We start from the raw sequence: 25180 nt of genomic DNA on the forward strand, positions 1-25180 counted from the left end.
CAGCCATGAATGAGAAGCACAAGTGGACTGAGATGGCTCCCGCGTAGCAGCAATTAACTTTTCTACTTGTCACAGTTCATGGGACCTTATCTCCTGTTGTGTCCTTCCCAGTACTTTGTTCCACTCCCACGCTGTCCCATGGCCTCCAGCCAGACAAATCCCTGCCAGCCTCTCTCTACCCTTAGGCTCCTTCTCAAACTGCAGGTGCTAGCCAGTTTCTAGGATACATTGGCTGTTCTCTCTGGCATGGCCCTTTGTGAGGCACCATCTGAAATCACACCCAGGAATTTGCAAGTGCAGATGGGCCCAGCCCAGAACCTGGGGTCCTACCGTGCCCACACTTCGTGCTAGAGCACAGGAGTGGGGATGGGATCAAACAGACATTTGTTTACGAATATTTACACAAGTGAAAAGGACACAGTGCCGGCTGCGTTTGGCTCCCCTTTGTGTTCACTTCCCAAGAATGTTCTAGCACCTGCCAGCCACAGCTGCTGCAATGAGACGTGGTGAAGAGGCTCCTTCTGAGGCTGCCAGGTCGTAGACATTTTAGAGTGTGATAGATAATAACTAGGAGCACTGGAGCTGGAAGCCACAGAAATGCTGCAGTATGGAATGGATTTGCAATGTGGGATGCAGAAGTTAAGCTTCCATTAATTCAAACAAACAAACAACCCAACCATTCCTAGGAGTTGCCCTCCTGAACAGCCCACTGGTGTTTTGAGTTCAGCACCCTGTCTCTGACAGTAACTAGTACCAGGTACTTCAGAGGAAGGTGCAGGAAGACACTTATAAATAAATTTCTTCTAACCCACACCAATTAGAGATTGGTATGTGCCTTGAAGCACGAAGAGGTAGATCCCAACCAAAACCCTAGGTTTTTTGCTTGTGTTTTTTGTTTTGCTTTAATGCCTACTTTTGTCATTCCGGATGTGTTCGTTAGCCATACAAACATATAACATTCCTAGCCACTCCAATTGTGAATAAACCCTTCTCAACATGAATTGAACTCCTCAAAGTGTATTAACAGAAACCTGATTCAAAGAAACCAGTACAATATCATGTGACCTGCATGTCCAATCAAAACTAACCCACACAGCTTGCATTTTGAACACTCAGAACAAACTGCTCACAATAAATATTCAGGCCAAGAATTGGTCAGCAAATAATTCCCAATAACAAAGAAATTTGAAAAAACTGGAAGCTTCCCTTGGAGAGTCCATGCACAAAGAGGCTAACTTCATTCATCAAATAAACTGTTCAACATGAATCACTTGTGCTCAGCTAGGGAACCCAAACACAGAAGCGTGTTTGAATTTCCCAGGCGGCACCTCTCTCCAGAGTCTGTCAAAACACCCTGATGCAGACAGCTCACATCTGGACTCACATTAAAGTTGTGTGGCTTGAGCCTATTTCAGCTCCCCGGGGTACAAAGTTCACCCACCACTCCTCCCAAGAATCTAGTGATATTTCCAGCCCAATTGCTTGACAAGAGAAGTTCAGCTAAGCAGCTGAATCGGAGCCCTGAACCTTCTGAAGTTGGCCCATCCCTAATTTATGCAGCAGTTAAAAACCAAAACAAAACCCCTGCGCTCCGCTTTACCATGTTATATTACAACATCTGCATCACCAACCCCAGAGGCAGTTCTGTGGCATGAGAAGCACAAGTCCTATAACGACCAGGTAGCTTCCAGCGTGGCCCTGTTCCCACCATGCCTCCCCTGAGCCAGTGCAACCGCAGTGACCTCAACCCAAGGGTGGCAACCTGAGAGCAAGAGCTGAAGTTTAAACCATCTGGGCTTCCCGAGATCCGCAACAGTACAGGATACTCAGAGACCTGCAGGATGTGCTCCAGGCAGAGCAGCAACGATCTGGGGTGGCCAATTCTTAAGGACGGTAAACCTGGATGATTGTAAATCTGTTATGGATGTGAGGACTGACACGGTATTCTTCATGTTACCTAAACAGTTTCAGATCTTGATTATTAAATGGAGGACATTTGGGAAGAACTAACGTACTACGTGTGTATTGCACAGCAGATTATAGGATAGTGAATTATGACCAGTTGCATAATTGTGTATTATTTCTTTACATGAGTGTGAACGCAGTGTCAGTGAACAGCCTGGCCTTTTGCTACAAGTCAGGCTGTGAAGATGAGACGACCCCTTCCTCTGCAAATGGCCAGGGGCTGATCGGGAGCTTTGAACCTTAGAAATTGCTGGCGCTGTGCACTGGGGAAGTTGCAAGAGAGAAACCTGTGAGTAAGAAAGTCACTGAGCTGTGGCAAGGAAAGGCTGCAGTTACATCTAAAGCCCATGTGCAAAGGGGTTATAGCTTGCAACTAAAAGACCTAAAGGATTTATCCCTCTGTTGCATTAAAGAGGGAAAGTGTCTACATAAGAATTGACTTGTTTGAAGAGAAATTCCAGTCTCATATTATCACATACATTCTAATCACGGCACCAGGAGATGAAAAAGTGTTAGAATTTTTTTTTTAAAAAAGGAGAATGATTAGACATCATCCAGGAAGCGGCTGTTTTGATGATTTGATGATGCAAAATAGGATGAAGAGAAACAGCTTTGCCATGTCTGAGCCTGGGAATAATCTATGGAATAGAAAAACAGGGATTCAGAGCAGCTGCAGACTCTGGGGCCTGCTGCAGGAGGCAGGTCAGCCAGTGGCAGAAGGGGCTGTGATAGCTGTGGGGTCAGGGGTGACTTGCAGGAGAGAGGTGATGGTGCATTGCATTTTGTGTTGGATTTTTTGGATTATTTCAGTAAAATGGAGGGTTATCAAATGATGTTGCAGCCAGCTAGCATTCCTGCAGAATTCACTGCAGCTGCATCATATGCCATGGATGTGACAGAGGTAACTGCTTCATAACCCAGGCTGCAGAGTACCCGGGGTGTTAGTGACATGTTGCCTATCAAGCCTCCTTCCACCTCTGCTTTGGTGCAGAGGGAGAGACCGAGACCACTACCCAGACTAGTCAGAGACTAACATTCCTTCACTGTCTGTGCTCCAAAACTGGAGTCTCGACTTAGCTGCCTGTGGCCAGGATTGGCAGGAGCCGGGATCTCCACTAGCACATTCATACGTAGAGCCCAGCAATCAATGTGTGCGAGTGACCAGAAAATACCCCAGCAACAGGAAGGAAATGAAGCTAGGGCTGACGCCCGATGCCCAGATCCAGGAGAGTGGGGACTGGCCCCAGGCACACCTTTCATGTACCAGAAGTACCAGTCTGGTGATGGGTCCAATGGCGTGAGTCAAGAGAAAGGGAAAAGGAGGCCCATGTGCTGGTGAGAGACTCCTCCTGGGCTGCGAAGCATTATTTCCCATGGTAACCAGCCCGTCAACAAGCCCAAGAGCAGCAACTTGTTTGGAAAACAAGACAGCCCTCAGCTTTCTCGTTGCCTCTCCTGGCATGGTGAGTGGCACGCCCGTTCATCACAGCTGATACTAGGTAACCCCCCTTCTCCTCTGTGCATCCCATGGCGTGAGGATGAGCAATGTCATTGCTCCCCAACAATTATCCATTGAAAGGGTTAGTGCAAGCAGCACACCAATCCAGCCAGCAGCTAGATATACACACCACTAGATGTGTGCACACAGCTAGATATACACACCGAGTGCATTCAAAGCGAGTTAAGGTGGCAGAGTCAAACACGCCAAAGTATAGAAATGCCAGAGTTAAGGGTGTCTAGGCAACCTTAATTTCCCTTGTGCATATGCGGTATTTGATACAATCTTTAACTAGCTGATCACACCCTATTTTCCCACAGGATCCCAGGCTTCTTCAGTGCACAGACTGGACCTGCTCTGGGGATGAATCGGGGTTATGGGTGTGGGGGAGCGGATATGTGATAGGACCCCTGCTTCATCTGTTCAGAGGCTGGAAGGTGTGGACTGTTTGAAGTACTGGAAACAGGCAATTCTAGGCCCACCCAAAACTGAAGGCTTTCTCCTCAACTAAGGGAGGAACCACTAAGTCCAGGCTTCAACTGATTACAGGGGACAATGAAGTAGAAAAAAGGAACAGGAGTGAGATCAAAGACTGGAAATCAAGGAACCGGAAGGGGACACTGAGCAGAACCCCCTCCAACAGCTCCCACTGCTCCTCAAAGGCATCTAGAAAGTCAGTGGTCACTGCCCAGAGGAACTCTGCCCAGAGACATGACCTAACCAGGGGATGGAAAGGGGCCCTACGAGCAGAGTCCTGTCCCCTGCCCCCTCCAGCTGCTTCCTCCTCGGGTGATGGATGGACACCTTGGCCAGCGGCTGGAAGAGGCTGACAAGGTCTCGTGACTTAGTGGGGCCATGGATGGGGTGTGCCATGATCAGGAGGTGTGGAGAGAAATGCAGCCACCTCAGGAAGAGGTTCTGGAGGAGCCGGAAGAGGGACTGCCACCTGAGGCTACGTAGACATGCGCCAGCGCCTCCCTCGCGCCGCAGAAGGGACAGATGTCGGGCGAGTTCGTGCACCGCACCAGGCTGGGAGGGGTACAGTGCCTGAGGCAGGGGCTTGCAGGAAGAAAATGGACGGTCTCAGGGCTAAGGCAGTTAGCTGCATGCTGCCCTGGAGAACTGGGTTCTATCCCTGCCTTTGCCACACTGTTCCTGGGCCATGACGGGCGAAGTCAATTCTATGAAAATGTTTCATGGCTGGGCCCTAACTGTGTGTTCCTCGTTCCTTGGGTGCCCATATGAGCAAACTGGGCTTTGATTTGCAGACATGTCGAGCATTGATGGCTGTGACTGAAGTCAATGGGAGCTTGCTTTGAATGTAGCAAGTGCTAAATACTCTGAAAAATTAGGCCCCACTTGTCTCAAATCAGGCACCCAAAATTAGTGGATTTTTTAAATTTTGACTTTAAACCGTGTGCCTTCGTCAGTTCCCTGTCTGCACTCAGGGGATAAAAGCACCCCCTCCTCTTCCAGGGGTGTTGTGAGAGAAATTCATTAATGGCTTTGAAGCGCTCAGATACTACAAAAAGAAAAGGAGGACTAGTGGCACCTTAGAGACTAACCAATTTATTTGAGCATAAGCTCTCCTGAGCTACAGTTCACTTCACGAAAGCTCATGCTCAAATAAATTGGTTAGTCTCTAAGGTGCCACAAGTACTCCTTTTCTTTTAGCCAGGATACAGACTAACACGGCTGCTACTCTGAAACCTGTCAGATACTACAGTGAATACCCCCATAGACATGCCCAGGAGGGTATTTATCATTTTATGTTCAGGGCAGGATCTAGATAAGCAGTAAATAAGGCCTGGGGCCAAACTCTGAGTGATTGTGATGTAAAAGGAAATAATGGCCAGTACAGCCATCACCTCCCATCCTGTGCACTGAATGAGGCAGGGGCCAGTATTAAAAAATAGTTATGTGATCATGTAATTAAAGCCCTTGTCTTAATGCGTACACATGAGGGGACCAAATTAAAGTTGCACTGGTACATTAGTTCTGGCATTTCTAAACTTTTCAGAGCTTGACTTTGCAATCTCAACAGTCTTTTAATGTAGAGGGTTTTGTTTGTTTGTTTGCTTGTTTGTTTAATATAATTTCCTAAATTTTTAAATAGCAAACTGACACACAAACACCCCCCCCAAAATTCCACCTTGTCAAATTGTATTGACTCCAGCATGGGTTAGCAGCAGGGTGGGAACCTTCAGATTCACAGGACAGACGTCCACCACTGAGCTAATGGAGCTCCAGCCGTAGTAGGCTGTTATCCTCTATGTGGACCAGCCACCACAAGGGGACAACTCTTACACTTTTCAGTGGATTTCATTGAACTTGTGAAGAGCAGAGGGATATTGGAACATAGGAATCCTGGGTTCAAATCCAGTTACTGGGGGGGAGTGGAGAGACACTTCTATCCACATCCCCTGTGCTCCTAACCCCATCTCCCTGACCTTATCTCTCCCATTCGAGTCAAACTGTTTCTTTCTTTTCCTCCACAGTGGGGTGGGGGTTACAGGGAGTGCAGGAGAGACAGGCTCCATGCTCTGAGCTCTGGGGCCTGATTCCACAGCAGCCCCTGGCTGCCAGCCAGTACAACGCAGATGGGTCCTGTTTTGCCCCATGCGGGAGCATGCGCTCACTGTGCTTGGCAGGGCACTTTTTGGGGGTGGAACATGCTCAGTGGAGACAAGGTTTGGAGAATTTTGCTGCCAGCCTCTAACAAATCTCTCGTGAGCATGTGCAAATGACAAAGTTAAGGGACTCATAATTTGGCTAGATTTGTGTGGATTTTGACAGGGGCAGCAACAGGCACATCCCTGACACCAGGGTGGTCCTCCCCCCCTGCCAAATTTCAAGTTCCTGCTCCCAAGTATGGAAGAGTTGGTGCTTCTCAGTGAACCAGTTGTAAGAATTTTTTAATACAGGCAGCGTGAAACAACATGCTTTTCCGAACTTCATTATGGGAAACACTTTTGAACCACTTTTGATGAAATTTTCCAAAAGCATGCAGCTTGAGGAGACATGCAACGTGGACATTGCAGCCCAAATGATTATGTTTTAGTAAAGTTAAAAGTAACTGAAACCATGGTTGTATCATAGAAAACATCAGGCTCCCCTTACCTCTACGTGGGGCTACCAGTTGCCCCTTTAGCGCTCGTTGCTATTTCTTTATGGCGCACAGAATCGTTTCACCTAATTTTCTGTGGGGATCTTTTCTAACTTTTTCCCTGCTTTTTTAAAAAAATGTATTTTAATGAGAACTATCAAGTCCTGGTCTGCTTCTTTTGTCCAGAGGGACAAGTTGGCATTTTTGGAGGACTCAGAATATGAAGTCTTAAATTGCAACAATGCCCCTGCCCTCTGTTCAGCTCTGCGAGCACTGCGGCTTAGATTTCCAGGTTCCAGACTCCGGCTATGTCACATTCACAAACATCCAAAGGCCAAAATCCTCTCAGAAAGAGAGAGAAGTTAGAACCCGATATTCTCAACTTTTCCAGTGTTAAAACCTCCAACGCATTTTCCCAACATTTATTTTGGTTTTCTGTTCACCTTTACAGCAGGAGAATGGCCAGGGGATAGCTACGGTGTATAGCCATACCTACAAGCCGTGAGGAATTCCTGAGCTCAGCGATCAGATATCCTGATGTAGTGAATGAGCAGGGTTACAGAGCTAGTAGCTGGTAGTCTGAGGCATTAGGTCCAAACCAAACCATTTCCCCCTTTTTAGACTCTACACAAAACTCCAGATTATTTTTTCTTTTGCAAAAGCAGCATTATATGCAACAAATGCAGATAAAGTGCCTGCCCAGGTTTATAGTCCTGCAGCTTTGATACCCTTTTTGCTTGCATTTTCACATGCTCAGAAGACAACAGGTAATAAATCTGGATAGTTCACACTTTTTCATTTCCTTTTACCTCACATTTAATGAGATTTCTCCTGTAACAAAGGTGCTATTGAAGCTGAATCTTAAACAAAGCCAGGTGAGGATGAAGTGTCCAGCGGATGGGGAATGACAAAAGCTTTTGGGGAGGGGGCAAGAGGGAGCAGGGGAGTTTGGAAAAGTTTTGATTTGGCTTCTGTTAGAGTTTCGGGTGAACATGTTCTTGTTTTATCCAAATCAGTTTGTCCATCCCTGGAACTCATCCCTATAGTCAGGACGACTAGAATAAGGCCCATTAACATATAGGTGCTAGGGAGCCCACAGCACCTCAAGTTTAGTGCTAACACAATTCAAACCTCGGCCTACATTAAAGAAATGTGCAGTGCTGTAAAGACATGGACGTAGTGACCTCACTGCAAACCGCAGTGTAGAAGCATGGGCTGGGCACACAGTGCGGTTTACACCAGGGCAGTTTAATCCAGATTAATTTGGGTTAATGTTCCACTCAGAACAAACTGGAAAACGCAGCAAAGAAGGAAAGATAGGAAAGCGTTCATGAAAATATTGCTGAAGTTATATACTGTGTGCAGAAGTCCCCTGTGCCAGCCTGCCATGGGGAGTGGCCCTTTAGCCCTACCCAGAGGATGGGCTACCCTTTAGGGGGGAGACATGTTTATCCAACGTTGAATCCTGCAGAAACAACAACCACCACAGAGGTCTGAAATTGTTTTAGGAAAGCTCCTAAACTCAAACTGGTGCTGAGAACTCTGAGAAGTTAAAACATCATTTTGCAAAACCTCCAACTCCACCAGGTTTTCCTAGCCCAAAAAACTAGATTTTTAGTAGCTATTTTACAGAAGACAAAGACTATACCTACAATACGCGCCATGCTGAAGGACACACTGCTGCAATCAGTACTTGCATACCTGCAGCTTTGCCATAGTGTATCTTATTTATCTATTACCGTTAGTTCTTTGGATCTTTGTAATAACAAAATACATTAGTGGGACTCCACGTGTGACACGACAGAAATCATGTCCTGGCATATGGACAACAAAATCTGTGCAGGGAAATCTAATGGCCCTCCAGACTCACACAGGCATTTGTATGTTTCCAGCTCATTAACGACCACTCGGATGTAATGGCTGGCGGATGGCATCACTGGTCTTTAGCAGAGATTGGCCTAACCCTGGGCTCCTCACACCCCCAGGCTGTGGAGAGGTTGGAGTTTTCTCTGAACTTAGTCGCTTTGGCCCCTCTCTCCTCTGTAATTGAATTTTAAAACCCAAATACTGCTTTTGACGGGGAATAACAGGCAACGCAAAGGACGGAATCAAACCCTCACGTCCCATAAACTTTCTTGCTGGAGGTTTCAGGTAGCACAAAGGAGGATCATCATTTTAGCTGTTGATCGAGCAGTAGAGTCTCTATTGTCTGTCTGGGGTCAGATTTTCCAGGGTTGTTCTGGGCTCCGTTTGTACTTCCCCTTTTCATCCCTGTCGCCATTTAAATCCTGTGTCACTTGTTAGTTTTTAAAATGTCACATGTTCAAAAAGAATTAGACTCCTGTGAATCCAGTTCCCTCCCCTTCAGACATGGGCCTCACACCCTAACCCTATGTAAGCCCCGAATCACTCAGCACCATGCAGGCTTGCAAAGGGGAGAGTTTCTGTGCTGTAATTCCAGAGCTCATTTCTGGAGAACCCTCCACTTGGAATGAGAATGCCATCAGTTAACTCAGAACAAATATATAATGTAAAGCTGATGAAGTGGGTTTTTTGGGGGGTCTGGATTTTCTTCCCTCCCTTCTCGAATAAAGGGAAAGGACTGGAAGAGATCTCTGTCATAACCAAAATTGGCAAATACGCCCAAGCAGAACAATAAAGGGGAAGAGGGTATTCACAGCATGAATTTAATCACTGTAGAGGAATAATAAAGCTTTTGGAGAGAAGCCCTCATTTCTAAATCAGTCAGTTTCAAATGCATTGTAAGTTCCACGTCCAACATCTGTTAGTCCGACGGAGCTGCGTTCCCAACCCAATGGATCTGGAAAAACGCTGCAGTGTTTTAGTAACTCTAGGCAGTTGGCAGTTTCATTTTAAATTGCAGCGTTAATCAGAAACATATTGTCCATATTGTCAACACTTCGTTTAACCAATTCTATAAAGTCAGTATTAGTGTTTAAAAGATTCTGAATTGATGGATGAAATAGTCATCATCCTGCAAGCTAAGCCCAATAAAATAGAGCTAATAATTCAGAGAAATAAGGCAGAAGATACTGGACACACACCAATGGGTGAGATTTGCCTCATTCGCACCTGGTGTTGACAGACTGATCAGTGAAATTGATACAGAAAAAGTAATTCCCCATTGACTGGCTTGATGGGAGCTCCTCTTCCCCCCTATGGTGGGCAAGGCTGCTTAGCAGAGAAACTGGCACCATAGTGATGGGCACATAATTAAATGGCACTAATACATTTTAACCCCTTTACCCCCAGGAGTGGTGAAGGGACAGGGGGCACTTCAGTAGGGCTGCCCTACCATCGTCTCTTTCTTTGCACACGGAGAGGGACTCTCTTCTGGCTTGATCCTTGCTGTCCATCTGCTGAGCCGGCTGCCGGAGCCCAGCTCTGGCCAAGGCCCTGCACAGGACTGGCCATGCTCAGACAGAATTACCTAGCCCTCGCTCATGCTGATTTGGGGAGATGGTATTTTTAAAAGCTGCGATTAAGTTTGTTTTTCTTCCAAACGCCCAAGAGGTGCCTAGAGAGAAGCTCTGGCTTCTCGCACTGTGCCGAGAGCCCAGCACTCCCCCAAGTGAAAGGAACATTCTGACAAAGACGAAATTACATATTAATGACGCCTGCCTCAAATGCACCTTTTCTGTCTTTTTTGGAGGCGGGGGGGGAGAGGGGGATTTTTCTTTTCCCTTCTCCCATTACAGCCTCTCCTGGACTTTGGCAAACCTCAGGGCCCGCCCTTTTTTTCCACAGCAACACAAAGGGAGGGGCTGCCAAGCCAACCAGCCAGCTTTACAGGCTGTGTTTGAGTTGTTATCTTATTGTTATTGTATTTTGGCCTCTTTAATCTGCCTAAATTCGGCGAGATTGCCTGAGCTAAGGGACCCAGGGCTAGTTAGCCAAGTAACCATCGACCGCCATCCCTTAGGCAGTTGGGCTCTCACTCTGGGGTGACTGAAATTATTCGGTACTGGTCAGCACATCTGTACTCTCTAATCCAGTCAATAAATAGGGGAGAGGCCACAAATACCTTTAAAATATATTTTAAGATCTTGTCATTTATCAAAGTCTGATTGTTTCTGTTTGCAGCCAACCCACCATGGAACTCATCCAGCCAGTTCACAGCTTCCCAAACGTGAACAAATGAAGGCCCGCGAGGTTCAGACTCCCATGGAACAGGTTTGGGTAGAGCACAGAGGGCCAGTCACTAGCTCTTCCATCCAGCCCGACTCTTCCACCCAGAGGGGACTCTTCAAGCCAATTAATCGAATATTCGGGACACCAAATACTGGCACATGCATAATGGGCCGCGCATGTTCCTGGGCATCCCTGGAGCTTCCAAACAACCTGGCAGTTCCAAAGCATCAGGCCATGTCCTGGAGACCTCTGTGACCCCACTGCTTCGTTAAGCTGCCTCCCTCCAAGGCTCCTGCTCTGTGAACACCTCTGGCCCGACTCCCTCTTTGCTCCTGTGCTGCAAGGCTACTTCACAGTGAGAAGAATGTCAGTCGCATCTGACGGAGGCCGGAGAGAGAAATAACCCAGCAAGCTGCCTGAGAGCCCCGTGCGGACACGCTCTTAGAAAAAGGAGGGGTTGTTGGGGTTTCCGTCTATCACCAGCACTAGTGAGCAGCTGCTGCTTGTGAGGAGAGAGAGAGCAAGCCAGCCGAGGGGTGCTGAGTCTTCCCGTGGACAAAGCAGCAGGAGCTGTGCCGTGGCAAGCAGTCCTGCTGTAGGGATGGACGAGCTGGACTTGCAGGTCTGACTACTAGGATACCTAGTAAGTAAAACAGCTGCCTCTGTCCCTCTCTCTTATGCAGAAAAGCACCTAGGAGGGGTGAGTTTCTGGACTGGAATTTACAAGCGTCACAACAAGGTGGCAGAAAGCGGCAGCGATGGGTAGACTGGGGTGTTATCATGGTGTCATTGCTGGAGGCCAATGGGGATGGGGGTCCTTTTGCCTTTGCCCTGGAGCAGGTCTCCCTTCCCCGGTCTTTCCAGATTTGACCTGGGTTTGCATGATATATTCCCCTGGAGTCAGATCAGCCCATGAAAGGCTGCAAGGAACTGAATTTCCTCCACCTCAGCTTGCTTATTAATGCAGGCTTCTGAAAACATTTCTCCAGAATGTGAGCTGGGGCCAGATTCCAAATCTAATTGCATGAAACAAGAGGCTTTCAACACTTCTCATCCTACAAAAATAGTTTCCATTTTGACTCCTGATCTCCTTGACAAAGTATTTGAACGTTGTTGTTTTTACTGCAATCTGAGTATAAAAAAATAGCTCCACTCACTGAACTTGGAAGCCATGAAATAATAACCCAACAACACAGGCCTTCTTGGAAAATTCTTCTGAGAATAACACTGCCCTTGGGCATGTCTAGAGCCTTGTTTGTTAACACAATCTCTTTTCAGAATTAGAGCCTTTATAAAGCAAGACTTATTACATCGGAATATTATGCTCCCTTCATCATTACACAGGCCCCTGTTACTAAATTAATGTAACCCTTTTTAGGGTGATATTTTTTGAATTTAGTTTGGGTTTAGGTAGCTGCTTTTGAGAAAATAGGGAGGGAGGGCGGGAAATAGCTTCTCCACAAATACTCAGGCCAGCCAAACTTGTCACGGTATCTGCCTCAAACTGAAGAAGGTAAAAAGAGGTTGAAATGAAGGAAAAGAATTGCATTTCCAGAAAAATCTCAATTTGCATTGGAACGGAGAGTGCCTGCCGTGGGCAGGGAAACACTGGGGGCTGGGTCATGTTCCCTACAAAGCAGGATTTCTGAGCAAGTTGGGAAAAATAAAAATAAATGAAGGCCTCAGTTCTTCAGACAGTTACGTGCGGGGTTCATTTATTCAGGCGAGCAGGCCTATTGACTTCAGTGGGACCATGCACACATTTAAAGCTAAGCACAAGAGTGAGTGTTTGCAGCGTCCTGACCTAAAATGTTTTAATTGCACAAACCGGATGATCGTGGTCCTCCCCCAACCCTTCTCCCAAAGCAATGCTGGCAGCAGGACAAAGATGAGCAGCGTGGCAGCTGAGGTCAACAGCGTTGCTTATCATGCTACTACAGTGTAGGGCACAGGTGACTGGAGTCACCAACACAAATCTCGGGCGAAGCCAGAGCCTTAAAGTCACCCAAAGCTTGTGACAAGGAGAATTCACAAGCAATATGCTGCGTTGTTCTGCATTGCCTTTTCTGCAAATAAGCAACCAGACCACGGCAATATGAGCAGGATCTGCCCTTCTCAGCAGACCCCTTCTGAAACACTATGCTGTTAGGCCAGACATCAGAGAATAGCACTGGTTGAGGACAGGAAAGTCTTGCTTTGGAAGGATCACACCATTCCACATAGCAATGCCCATAATACAAAGAAAGAACTCCCTCTGGCCCTGCAATCAGCTGGATCTCAGTGGTACCTGCGGTCTGGAATGTCCGTTCAGCCCCTCTCTCATAAATCACCCCTCCCAGATCCTAGGAACCACACTGTGTTACCAAAGATAGGCCTCCTGGAAATCAAGCAAGCCCAGCTGCACTGGGGAAGAAACTGAAAGGCTAGGCCTGGCCCTGGTCTGCGCCATCTCGTCCCATCAGCACAGCAACAGGAGCTGGCCACGCATCACTGGGGCAGAACTTCCCTCGTGGCATCAGCATTAGGAGAAGTGGCTCCCCAGGTCATCAGTTTTCTCGTGGCTCCATCAGCGCCTGGTACTGGGCCACTGCCCTCCCACTGAGGGGCAAACACCCTCCCCTGGCCCCCAGAGCGGGAGTGAGAGCTGCTTGCAGGAGCAAAGGACCGACATCCTCCCCAGAGGTGGGGAGGGGAGACTGGGTCACTTGGGGATGAAGGGGCCTGGTGGAGCTACACAAACTCACACGTCCACTCCCCTCCCCACACCAAGGACAAGGAACTGTGTTTTGTTTTGTTTTTTTCACACTGTCAGCCCCAGCTGGCTACTGGCCTGAGCATTGTTAGGCATTTACTAGGCTATTCAGGCTAAGGAGGAACTCCATTTTATCCCAAAGCTCCTTCATGTTTCCTCAGAGACAATAAAACGGGCTTAACTTGCAGTTAGCTGGTGGGGAAGCTAACGCCCTCCTCTCAGTGCCCGGAGCCTCTCTGCACCCGCAGTCTTCCAAGTCTGAGCTGTTTGGCTAATGAAAGGTTTGTGGAACAGAGAGCTGGACTGGATCCCGCCTGGTGCATTGTCTCCTAAGCCGCCCACCCTCTTCTGATTCCAGGCTTGGTTGCTCGGGGAGCTGCATGGAGAACAGAGAAAAGGAGGGCTGCTGCTTCAGTTTCTCCTCATGTCCCTAGCTGTTTGCTGTTTAGAAGAATATAAGATCCTGCTGCTGCTACTGGAATCATCACGTCTGGTGGCTTATGAGCTGGTTTTCCCAAACCCAATGCAGGGTCTTGGTTGTTTTTTTAAGGAACTTGCTGAGATAACTCTGGAACAAGAGGCCTCTTGTTCCAGACAGCCCTTGTAAGCAGTCAGCTGAGCTGTAGCGGGGATCTTGTTTATCTCTATGCTCTGATCAGAGTCTGAACACAATCAGATTACGCCTTTTCCTGGTAAAACGGGGACTCACCCAGTTTTGCTGATCCTGCTGCACTGCGGTCTAATGGTTACACTGCGCTCAGCTCAGGAGAGGTCAGGATTTCACCGCAGGTCTGTCTACACAGCAAAGACAAACCCATGGCTGGCCTGTGCCAGCCAACGCGGGCTCGCGGGGCTCAGGCTGCGGGATGGTTTCATTGCTGTGTAGACTTCCAGGCTCAGACTGGAGCCCGAGCTCTGGGCCCCTCCCACTTGCAGGTTCCTAGAACGCAGGCAGCAGCCGGAACTCAGTTGTCTGCACCGCAGTGACACAGCCCCGCAGCCCAAGCCTGAGTTGGCTGGCATGGGCCAGCCACCCGTTAGTCTCTGCTGTGCAGACAGACTCTTAGAAGTTACGGTAAGCTGAAAAATAAGTGTGAATTTCATAAACTATTTTTTCCAGTGTGAATTTTCCTGAAATTTCATAAGTTTGCATCATTCAGAGGCTTTCAACATCATTAAAATGTCTCCCAATTACTGGGAGAGAAATAAAATAATACTCAGTGAAAGAACTTTTCCGCCTTATGGTAAACTTGTCCAGTTATGCCTCATGCAGAAATCTTTTCAGAGAAGAACTTGTCTTAGAACAAAGTGCTTTTTTCTCCCCAAGAACCACAGAAGTTTGATACAGAAAATCCACTTTCTGTACCATCTTCCCCCTTTTTTCCTACCCCTTTCAAGGCCACATATGGGATCAACACACTCTTCTGGGCAAGATATAGATTCCTCCATGAGCCCATCACTGTCACTTTGGGGATCAAGCCAGCAGGGCAGAGAGAGGGTCTCTCTGTATACATGGTGCTCGCAGTCCCAGCTAGAGTGGGGTGAGAATGTCCAGGCTCTAACTGCTAGCTCAGATCCCCCTCATGAGGGTGTCTGGCTGGGCAAGCTGCATTGCTTCTCGTGCCATACACAGTGCTCTGCTGGATGCACACACCAGAGAGTGCCCTCAATTCACCGTTCATCCACAAGCAGATGATTGTATGTATTGTTAGCTAGAGCCAGTTATAAAACCGGAACAAAGGCAGTGATATTTTCTATTTTAAATTGAGTGGAAGGAAGCTTCAGAGCTGCCTCTCCGTTCTCAAGCTACAGCCCAGCTCTGCAAAGGAGAAACCAGGTCTTGTTTGGTTACCAGAATTATAGTCCATTGGAGATTTGGATTGATTTTAACAGCACACATCACCAGTGGTGGAAGAATCACTGGCCTTGCTGCTGTCTCCTGATTTCGGCTTTTTTTTTTTTTTTTTAATATAAATCTGTTAAAAACTTGGTGTAGTTATTAAATGAGAACAGCTGCTGAGTCATCACAGGGGTTCTCTCTTAACCTGCTGAATTCGTTAATGATGTATGGATTTCACCACTAGCACCTAGGGTATTTGGGAGGCTCCTTGCCCCGTCCAGTTATAGAGCAGCCCTCTGTTGAAAGCCCAGCCTGGCTGGGTTTAGCTGTGTATGGAAAGAACTAGGCTCAGATTACAGCCCTGCACTAGCATAAAGTGCACTGAGGATCACCTCCGGTGGGAACGTCTGAGGGAGCTTCCCCAGCTCACCAATCTGTTCTCTTGGTTTCTGGGCCATTCAGAATTCTGTGCAGCACCTGGGACATGGCAGCCGGTGCAGGGTCAGCCCATGTTGCTGAGTGACTTGGGATATATTTGCCATAGCTAGAGGCTTAAGTGTATTCCCATGTCAGCTTTTACCAGTGTTACCTGAAGCTTCAGGGAAATGTAGAGAACTGGGAGAACAACAGACTGTACTTTAATTTCCCTCAAACAAACCTGACTTGCCCTTTGCAAATGTACTAGTTAATCTGCCAATAAATGTCTCAGACATACTATATGAATAATAAAGTCTGCAGTTTGGCATGCTTCTTATCGCCTAAAGACATATTGCTAGATTCAGCTTCCCATTAACTACTTCAGCTCTGGAAACACAGAGCCTACAGATTAGATTGCTGCCTTTCTCTGTGCTCTGGTTTCATTTCTAAAACCCAGCAAGATCTGCAGAACATTCCACACATTGCAGCTGGATTATCTTCTTGCACCACTGCTAAACCCTGGAGTTTATCACCGCTGCAATTACACTGGCTGCCAGTTGCCCACACACACATTTTGAGAGCGCTCCCCTGTGATCCATAAGGCCTCACACAGTTCAAAGCCAACTTTCTCCTTCCTTTACAGAATATGCATTAAACACAGGATTTGGGGGTTTGCCAACATCTAATGTAGGCAGGGCCAGCTCGGAGGGGGCAAAAGGGGCAGTTCTTGCTGACTCCTTCATTTGAAAGGGCCCCAAACCAAGTGTGTTGCCATCTGGTGCACAGGGCCACAGCACCACTCAGGTTTGGCCCACCGGCCCCTCCGTCTCAGCAACACTATAGCAACGCTCAGCATGGGACATGGGCTCAGCGCTGCGGGACAGGAGCCAACCCGGGCTCACTATCCACCCCCCACCCCACCTGGGGGGCCTCCCCTCAGTGGTAATTTTTTGGAGAAGGTAGGGGAGAGTAGCTACAGACTTTGTCTGGGGCCCGCAGAACATCTGTGTGACCCTGAATATAGGAAAAAGATCTTTGGGGATGGAGGGTGAGTCTTTCTGTTCCAGGTCTCAGCCTCTCTGTAGATGTTGTATGGTCTGCAACATTTTGTTTTACTTAGCAAGTCCATTTTTTTTAAATTCCTCCAATGTTTTTATCGGCCATCACTGCTGTGGGAGAGTTCCTCTCTTTTCCCTTCTTTGATTCTTTTGAACTTAGGAGCTTTACTAAGTTATGAGGCAGGTTGGTGCTGTGACTAAAGCCCTGGGCTGGGAATCAATAGACTTGAGTTCTGTTTCCACCTCTGTCTCTCAGTCATTACATGATGCTGGGCAAGTCCTTTGCCTCAGTTTTCCCACATTAAACATGGTAATAATGGTACTACCCTTTCTGAAACACTTTGAAATCTACCAGTGAAAGCTAAATGCCAAGTAGCGTTATTTATTGTGATTTTACTTAAATTTCTTAAAGGACAAATTTAACACAAAATATTTACTGCAAAAATTGCTAATGAAAGCAAAAGTTGCTAAAATTCAAAATATTTTTACTAACTTTTGTAAAGTACCAAGATTCACAAGGCATTACACTAAAATACAATAAACCTAACATGAATATTAATTTAGAAAATGATTTAGAGGACTCCAGATATTAAGAATCAGCCCCATCTTATCGCCTCTGGAAGCTTAAACTCTCACGTTTATATATAACAACATTTCATTTGTCCTAATAATATTAACAAACCAATCTGTGGGGCTGTGCTGCTGGGTGAGGAGAATGGCCGTCTGAAATACAAAAGCAAAAAAAGCATTCGGAGCCATTTGTCCAGGGCTGGCTGGGTTGCCCCTTGAAAACCAACGTCCTGACTTTCAATTTACCCATTGGAATCTTGCCTCTGTCTGGCTCTTTCTGTCTCTATCACGAAGGGGATTTTTCAACAACATATCAGCAAAATACAAAAGCACAGAAAGCATTCCTCAAACCGCTTATTCTTGAGCTGTACAAATCCTTACTATGTCATGCATCCAAAATAAATACATACACACACACACACACACACACACACGCACACATACACACACGGATTCTGATGGTCTTTTCATATACTCCAGCCACATCTGGCAAGATACACCGGCATGTTTAGGGAGGTTATACTAAAAATATATATCTCAAACATGCTACACATACATGAAATATTTATTCCATGAGCAAAATTTCCTTATGGCAGGTCATGCGAGAACATGCGTTTGCAGTTTATAAATCTCTGAAACAAGCGACTGAAGCAGCCAGCAGGCACAAACCTCTTGTAAGCTGGCTCATGAGAACATCCCTTTTAATTTATATTTTGGTTAATTTTAGCATCATTTTCTTTGTCTCCTACCACTTCAGCCAAACCAGGAGCATTTGGTAGATATTAAAAGAACAATGTAGGTTTTACACTTCCTGGAACTCGTGGCTGTGGTAACTTAAGCATTCAGTGTGCAGATAGACAAATAAAACGCAAATGAAAAAACTAAAAGTAGAAAATGTCTCCTCATTTGGGAGTGAGTCAGTAGAAAGAACCTAATCTTCCTTTGAATTTGTAGGGCATTAAAGTTCTAAAGCATTGTGGTGGCATGTGTCTATTTTTCTTCCCACAGCCATATGCTATTGGTCTACATGTCCTGATTCAGGGAAGCCTCCCTTTTCAGTACTAAATTGAAGCATACCCTTAATTTTAAGCACATGTGTCTGTGCAGTCCTGTATCTGGGTCTAAACCGCTCAGAAAGGCAAACATTTTCCTATGTTAGGCGAAAAACGGGTTTCTGTATAACAATAAATACATCTCTTCACCCACTTCTCTCCCTATGTCACAGATCCGTGACCCCAAGCCCTTCTTTAACACAACTGACAACATCACTAATTCATCAAAGAAGCCGGGAGGAAAATGGCCAAAAAGAGAGATGAAGAAAAAAGATCAACAACGAACGACGATGGATCACGCTGTTTATGTCAGAGACTTTCCCAAGAAATGTCCAGCTGTTCATCTCAAGCCAGTTCCTGGAACAAGCAGTGCCGCAGGTACTGGGTGAAAATGACACAGCGAGCGATGGATTTACGCATCCATAGCAATGCTAAGGAATCTAGCTTCACTGGGGCTCGTCCAAGCCCAGACCGCTCCACTCGTCTGAGATGGTGGAAATTTCGCTCCTTGGTTATGTGTTTGTTTTGCCTTCAGATCAAGTTCCTCCTTCTCCCTACAGTGCCAGGAGCTTGGCACAGGGGCTGGGAGGTCTCCTGCATTGGCAGCAGCTTCCAGGGCGAATGGAAACTCAAAGGCTTACATGAAAAACTATATGGCCCTGTCATCCTCTCAGCTCTGTGGGAAGGTTTGGCGAGCAGTTAACAGAAAACAAGTTCAGAATAAACTTCTTACTCTGCTCACTTGGATTGCTCCGGGGAGTTCTCTAGCTGAAGTAATAAAGTAAATGGCTCTTTTTAGAGCTGAGAGTAGGAGAAAGGCTTTTTGTACTGCTGTCCCATGGAAGTCAACATAGATTCCTTGAAAAGAGAGAGTGAGTGAGAATGAACTGTAGATAAAATATTAAGGGACAGATTCTGTCCTGTCCTGCATGACCACACAAGGGATGATGGGACTCTCCTGTGTGGCTATCCACTTTGGGTGTAGCTGCATGGTCAGCAAGCAGAGTCCATGAGGCCACTAGATGTGTCCCCACATGCATATGGACGGGTGTGTCATGGAGAACAAGTGGGAGGAGAGGTGCTGGATCAAAGTCCCATGTGACACTGGCACACCTGCACCAGGTCAAGAGCTGGCATAGGGTACGTCCCCCTCTCCCTTCCCCTCAGGGAGCTGGGCAATGGACTCGGACGGAGTCACAACAACATACTGCCTCGTGCATGGGGCTTGTGACAAAGCCATGACTGAGCTCTACAATAGGCACCAATGAACTCCAGGCACAAGGGGTGCGGTGGGGGGACGGGATACTTCTCCCTTCATTTAATGCTGGCCATCTCAGTGCTCAGCTAAGTGCTTCCCCATTCTGAAAGGGTTCCCCTGGCTGCAGGGCTCCTGCAAAGCGGCGTTGCCGGGGTGCAAGGAGGGCATGGCCGTGCGGAAGCATTCTCCCTCAGGACCCGTGTGGGATTAGCTCTTCAGAGGAAGGTGCGAAAGGCCAAGCCACTGCAAAATGTTCCAGGAGCCATACGGGGAACCTCCCAGAGATTCAGGTCTCTTTTCGGAGGGGTTTCTCTCACACACAGGACCAATGTGGCCCATAAAATACAGCGATAGCACAAAGGGAGTGTGAACAGAGGGACAGGAGCTTTTCTCTCAAGGCCTTAAAAAATTTGATTGTTCTGTTGTAACAAAAATAGCTTCACGTTCTGGCTGAACTGGCAGTGCACTGGGGTGCAGCTGGCTTGTCTCGGGGACCAGGTGTGGGAGAGGTACTTCAACCGTTGCTGGCAGTTCTTTGCTGTACACAGTGACGGGCTGTCAGGTTTGTGCTTCTCTGTGGATACCTGGATGGTTTATGCTTAATTTAGGTGACAAGCAGCAGACAATCTATGGATTTACACCAGGGGTGAATTTGTTCCACCTTTTCAAAACACCTGTTGTTTTACATTTGATGTAGAGCAGCTCAAAGCATTTTCAACAAAACAGTTTCCCCATCAGAAAATGCAATTTCATCAACATCAAAACATTTTGCAGAAACATGCAGCATTCAACAAAATTTTCAAGGGGAAAAAGTCAAACAAACGTAATAAAACATTTTGACATTATCAAAATGAAATGCTTTGATGGTTCCAAAGAGAAAGCTTTTGGAATCCTCATTTCCTGGGAAATTTCAACTTTTGGTTCTGATTTAGAATGAAAACAAATTTTGAAATGTCAATTTCCCACAGAATGGAAATTCTGATTTCTGACTAGCCATAGCGTGAAGTCATTTCTGTTTCAGTTTTACAGCTAATGATAAGACAATTATACTAATGCCTCAGCTATTTCATAGTAGCTGACACAGCATATTCAGTTACATGTTAGCACACAAAGAAACTGAATCACAGACAATCTAAACAAAGAGATGAGTGAATGCAGAGTCAGTTAGAAGAATGCATATGCACTACATGTTGTTCTGATTCAACATTTGTATTTTTCTGAAGATAAATAGCTAATTGTGAACTGTAAGTCATATAAGCAGAAGCTGCAAAGAAAAAAGTTTAAGGGAGTGCAAAAGCTGATGGAGGTCTGGGAGTAAGACGATCCCTGTAAAGAGTGTCCATTACTCTAGAGCAGCCTCTGGAGTTTGTTTAAAGGTTCGAGTAGGGTATAGTCATGTTCTCTGTTACCTGACACTTTGGAGTTCATCCTTTGCAGATGCTAACAACAGGTGCTAACCACAGCGGTGGGCATCGGGGGCTCAATCCAGAAAGGTAGTCAGCACCCTGGCCCTGACCCAGCAAAGCTCCTAAGCATAGGTTTACTGAAATAAATGGGACTGGTCATGTGCTTAAAGTCAAATATGTGTGCAAGTGTTTGCTGGACCAGGACCAGAGCTCTCAGCACTTGGCAGGATCAGGCCTCCATGTCAGAACAGATCTAACTGGATCAGACAGAGAACAATATTCTGAAAATTCAGTTACTAGAAGAGAATGGGTCCAGCAGAGAAAGATCTTTCCCTTTCTTGATTGCAATGGGAAATTTATCCATGGCATCCATTGAAGAATGCTCAAGGAAGGAGGTGCAACTCAAATGTACCAGAGACTAAGATACCATGGTGATGGGTAAGCCTACATAGACAGATGTCCATCATGTCTACCCCATATCTTCTCCCCCATGCACCACAGAGTCTTGCAAATGGTACTAAAGTTTTTGGAGAGACTCACTCCACACCAAAGTCACAAATACTTATATAACTGATATTATCAGAGACGACAAGTAGCTATCATTTGGTTTGAGCCTACGGTGAATTAGCAGTACACTGATGCATTTGCAGAAGACAAATGCCCCAGCTGGTAATTGCATAACATGGATTTGTTAAAAATGCGGTCTTGTCTTTCATATTAGGCAAAACTGACAGGTATTTACAAAGGGAAAGACAGAGAATTTACCAGAAAATAGGGTGTAATTTTTTTTAAGCCAAAAGAACAATTAAGAAATTGCCACTTAAAGAGAAATCCGCTAAAGTGAGAGAATTCGTTCTATGTTTGTATATGATCCCAGAGGTAGAAACCTGTTTCCAATCCCCTCTCAGCCTTCCACCACTAGCAGAACTGGGGTTTAAGTGGACATATTATCAGTTTTCAGAGTAGCAGCCGTGTTGTTTTCCCCACAGTGTTTACAATCTCGGGGAAAGTGAAGAGCTCCCAGTGGTGATGAGCTGGAGTTAAAGAACACGCTGCCGACTCATTGGTGTCCTGTGTGAAACTTGTGTAGAGGGATGCGACTTGGTTGTTAAACTTCTCCATGGATTTGTAAGCATGTTTGAGAACGCCAGTGATCATGTGCAGCCATCAGAGCTGATGTAGATCTGACACAGAGTCTGAATAGGGCCTTCGGTCTCTTAGAAGCTTAGAAAAAAAGGACTTTGAGCTTCAGAGCCTTAGAGCCTAAAGAAAATAAAACCCTTGGTAAAATAAGCGGATCAGATAAGCCAAGAGAAAATGGAATTGCATAAAGTAAAAATAACTAATCTGGTTGTCACCACATAGGAAAAGCAAGAGCTGATAATAAAAGAAATTGTGGCTCTGTTGGATGCTTTCCCCATTGGTTCCAGGGTGCTTGTCTGTCGGTTGGTTTGCTTGTTTTCACTGTAGTGAAAATAGGAAGAGTAGTAAATGGTGTTGGTGAAATCACCTCACGCACAACACATTGAATCAACTCCCAAAAGCAGTCAGGACCCTTTTAAGTCATTTAAACCCAGGAAATGCTAATATTAAATCCTCAAGAGACAAATATCCCTCAGCCCAAATCCTCCAGCTACGAAAAAACAAAGTGTTTTAGTTCTGGAATATGTAGGTTGGCTCTTTAATATTCGCTCTGCTGCACAGACACAATACAAGTACCATAATGCTTTTCTAAGGGCTCAGAAGTTTCAGTGAGGCCCCTTTTTGACTCACGGAAGGAATTGGGTTCACATAACCCTCACTTAAAAAATAGACCAGCACATTTTTGCTTTATCAATCTCTGTTTGCTAAAGACTAAGGCTTAGTGATCTGAAAAGGTTATTTTGAAGCAAGGTCACTCTTGCTGCCACAGGTCTAATAAAACAAAACTATAGCCAAATTAGAAACATATTTCATCTAATAGGGGAAAATATAATTGGTGAATCTGTCTGGTGTTTGACCTACACTATTTATGCTAAATGGAGGTTTAAATATATCACAATGTGGTATGCACGAGAAAAGCTGCAGTTCACTATATTTTCTGTGCTATGCTCCCTTGTCCTTAACCCTTCGCTTCCATTAGCTTTGGCAGCATTACACGGAGGCTATAAAGCAAGGGTGATGCCCAAGCTTTTCAAAAGTGAGGAGTGACTCGGGGCGACCAGCCTGACACACCTCCAAGGGGGCTGCACACTTCAGAAAGTGCTGAGCTCCTGCTCTCTGAGAATTAGGTCTCTTTAAGGTGTCAGGTTTGGCACCCATAAACTGAGGCACCCAAAATCATGAGTCAGGACTGACGATCGAGAAGCTGTTTTAAGACAGTTATTTAAATGGTAAGATCTTTGGGAAATATGTTTCTGGAACTCCTGAATGGAGATTCTGGGGGGTACCAAAACACAAATAATAATTAATAATAATGCTGCAGCCATGAACTAACTAAACATAGAACTCAGATGTGTAGGACTGGAAGGGACCTCGAGAGGACATCTAGTCCAGTCCCCTGCACTCAAGGCAGGACCACGTAATGTCAAAGCCAAGGTAGGACTCTAAATCTTCAAAATTAAAATGAATACAAAAGCTTCAAACCAGAACGCTGGAGCTTGGAGAAACTTACTGGGTGGTTATTGATGGACTGCCATGGGCAGAGTTCCCCAGGCCTGGCTGCCATCCAACATACGCAGGAATGAAAAGCAAACTTTTCCTAGAGCCCGTCAGCTTTGGATCAACGTTTTCACAAAAGTGGTTGAAAAAAAGGGGCTTCCCTCTGCCCATATTGAAATGAATTAGAGTGTGAGTGGATGGTCGCTCCTTGCCCTGGTCTGAGCATGGGGCTTTGGACCTTCTGTACTGGAACCGCCCTAGGCATATCATTAAGTTGTGATCAAAATTCAAGCTACACAAACTCTTTGCTAGCCCTGGAATGCACACCCAGGAAAGAGCCCTGGAATGCACACCCAGGAAAGACCCTCACCGCTATGACATGCGCTGGTTGATGATGCAGGAGAATTGGTGGTCAACCCGCTGTTTATCATTCCTATTGCTAAGAGAAATCCTCCCGCACCTCCCTGTAATTTATGTTCTGAATAAGAGTGAGGGGACCCTTGAGCAGCAGTGATGGATGAAAAAGATGGTCTAGGTTTACTTAGTCCTTCCTCAGCACAGGAGGCTGGATTTGATGACCCCTCAAGGGCTCTTCCAGCCCTACAAGTCTAGGAGATTATTAAAAGGGAAATCATTTGAAAGGGTCCATCTCTTGATTCTTCACAGTTATGTAACATTTCATAAAGTTCAAAACAAATTGATTCCTGACTCCTTTGTGTGACAGCAGCCAGCCCGGTGCGCTAGGAAGCCACAGCCTGGGGAGTGGGAAACTGCTCCTCCGAGCCACTGCAAAACTCAGCCACTCTCTCTGTCCAGGAAGGCACCATCGTGTGTGCAAAACAAGCTACAAGATTCCTCATCAGGCCCATTGCCTCAGGAGAAGAAAGCACTGTGGTGCAGTTAGAGTCAGCAGTGGTGGAGGACAGGCCGGCATACGGGGCTCCGCAATATGGGCGCATGGTGGGAGAACTCCCAGGGTAGGAACTCCTGAGTCACGCTGACCAATATTGTCTCCTTGTTTCCTTGTATGCCCCTGTCTGTCAATATCCATCTGTTGTCTCTTGTCTTGTGCTTTGATTGCAAGCAGGGAGGCACCGTCTTTTCAGTCAGTGTCTGTACGGTACCTAGCGCAATGGGGTTTTGGTCCAAGACTGGGGCTCCTAGGCAATAGGTGATACAAATCATTTTCTCAGCACTTGCTGATAACCGAGAAAGGAGGGATTTGGTGATGAAGTATCTCTGAAAGAAGTGGAAACGACACGGTTATTTCAGTTCTAGACACTGCCTAGCTGTAAAATGCAGACGGTAGGTCAGCCTCTGCAAAGCCCAAACCCAGTCGTCTCTAGATGACAGAAAATCCTGCCATGCCTTTCAGCGTGTCTCAGTGTCCATAGGGCCAGGATAATGCTCAGCTTCTCAGAAATACAAAGACAGCCCAGCGATGGCATTCATTTCCTATATGGCAC

Source organism: Natator depressus, chromosome 15 (genome assembly GCF_965152275.1).
Source record: "Natator depressus isolate rNatDep1 chromosome 15, rNatDep2.hap1, whole genome shotgun sequence".
Lineage (NCBI taxonomy): Eukaryota > Metazoa > Chordata > Testudines > Cheloniidae > Natator > Natator depressus.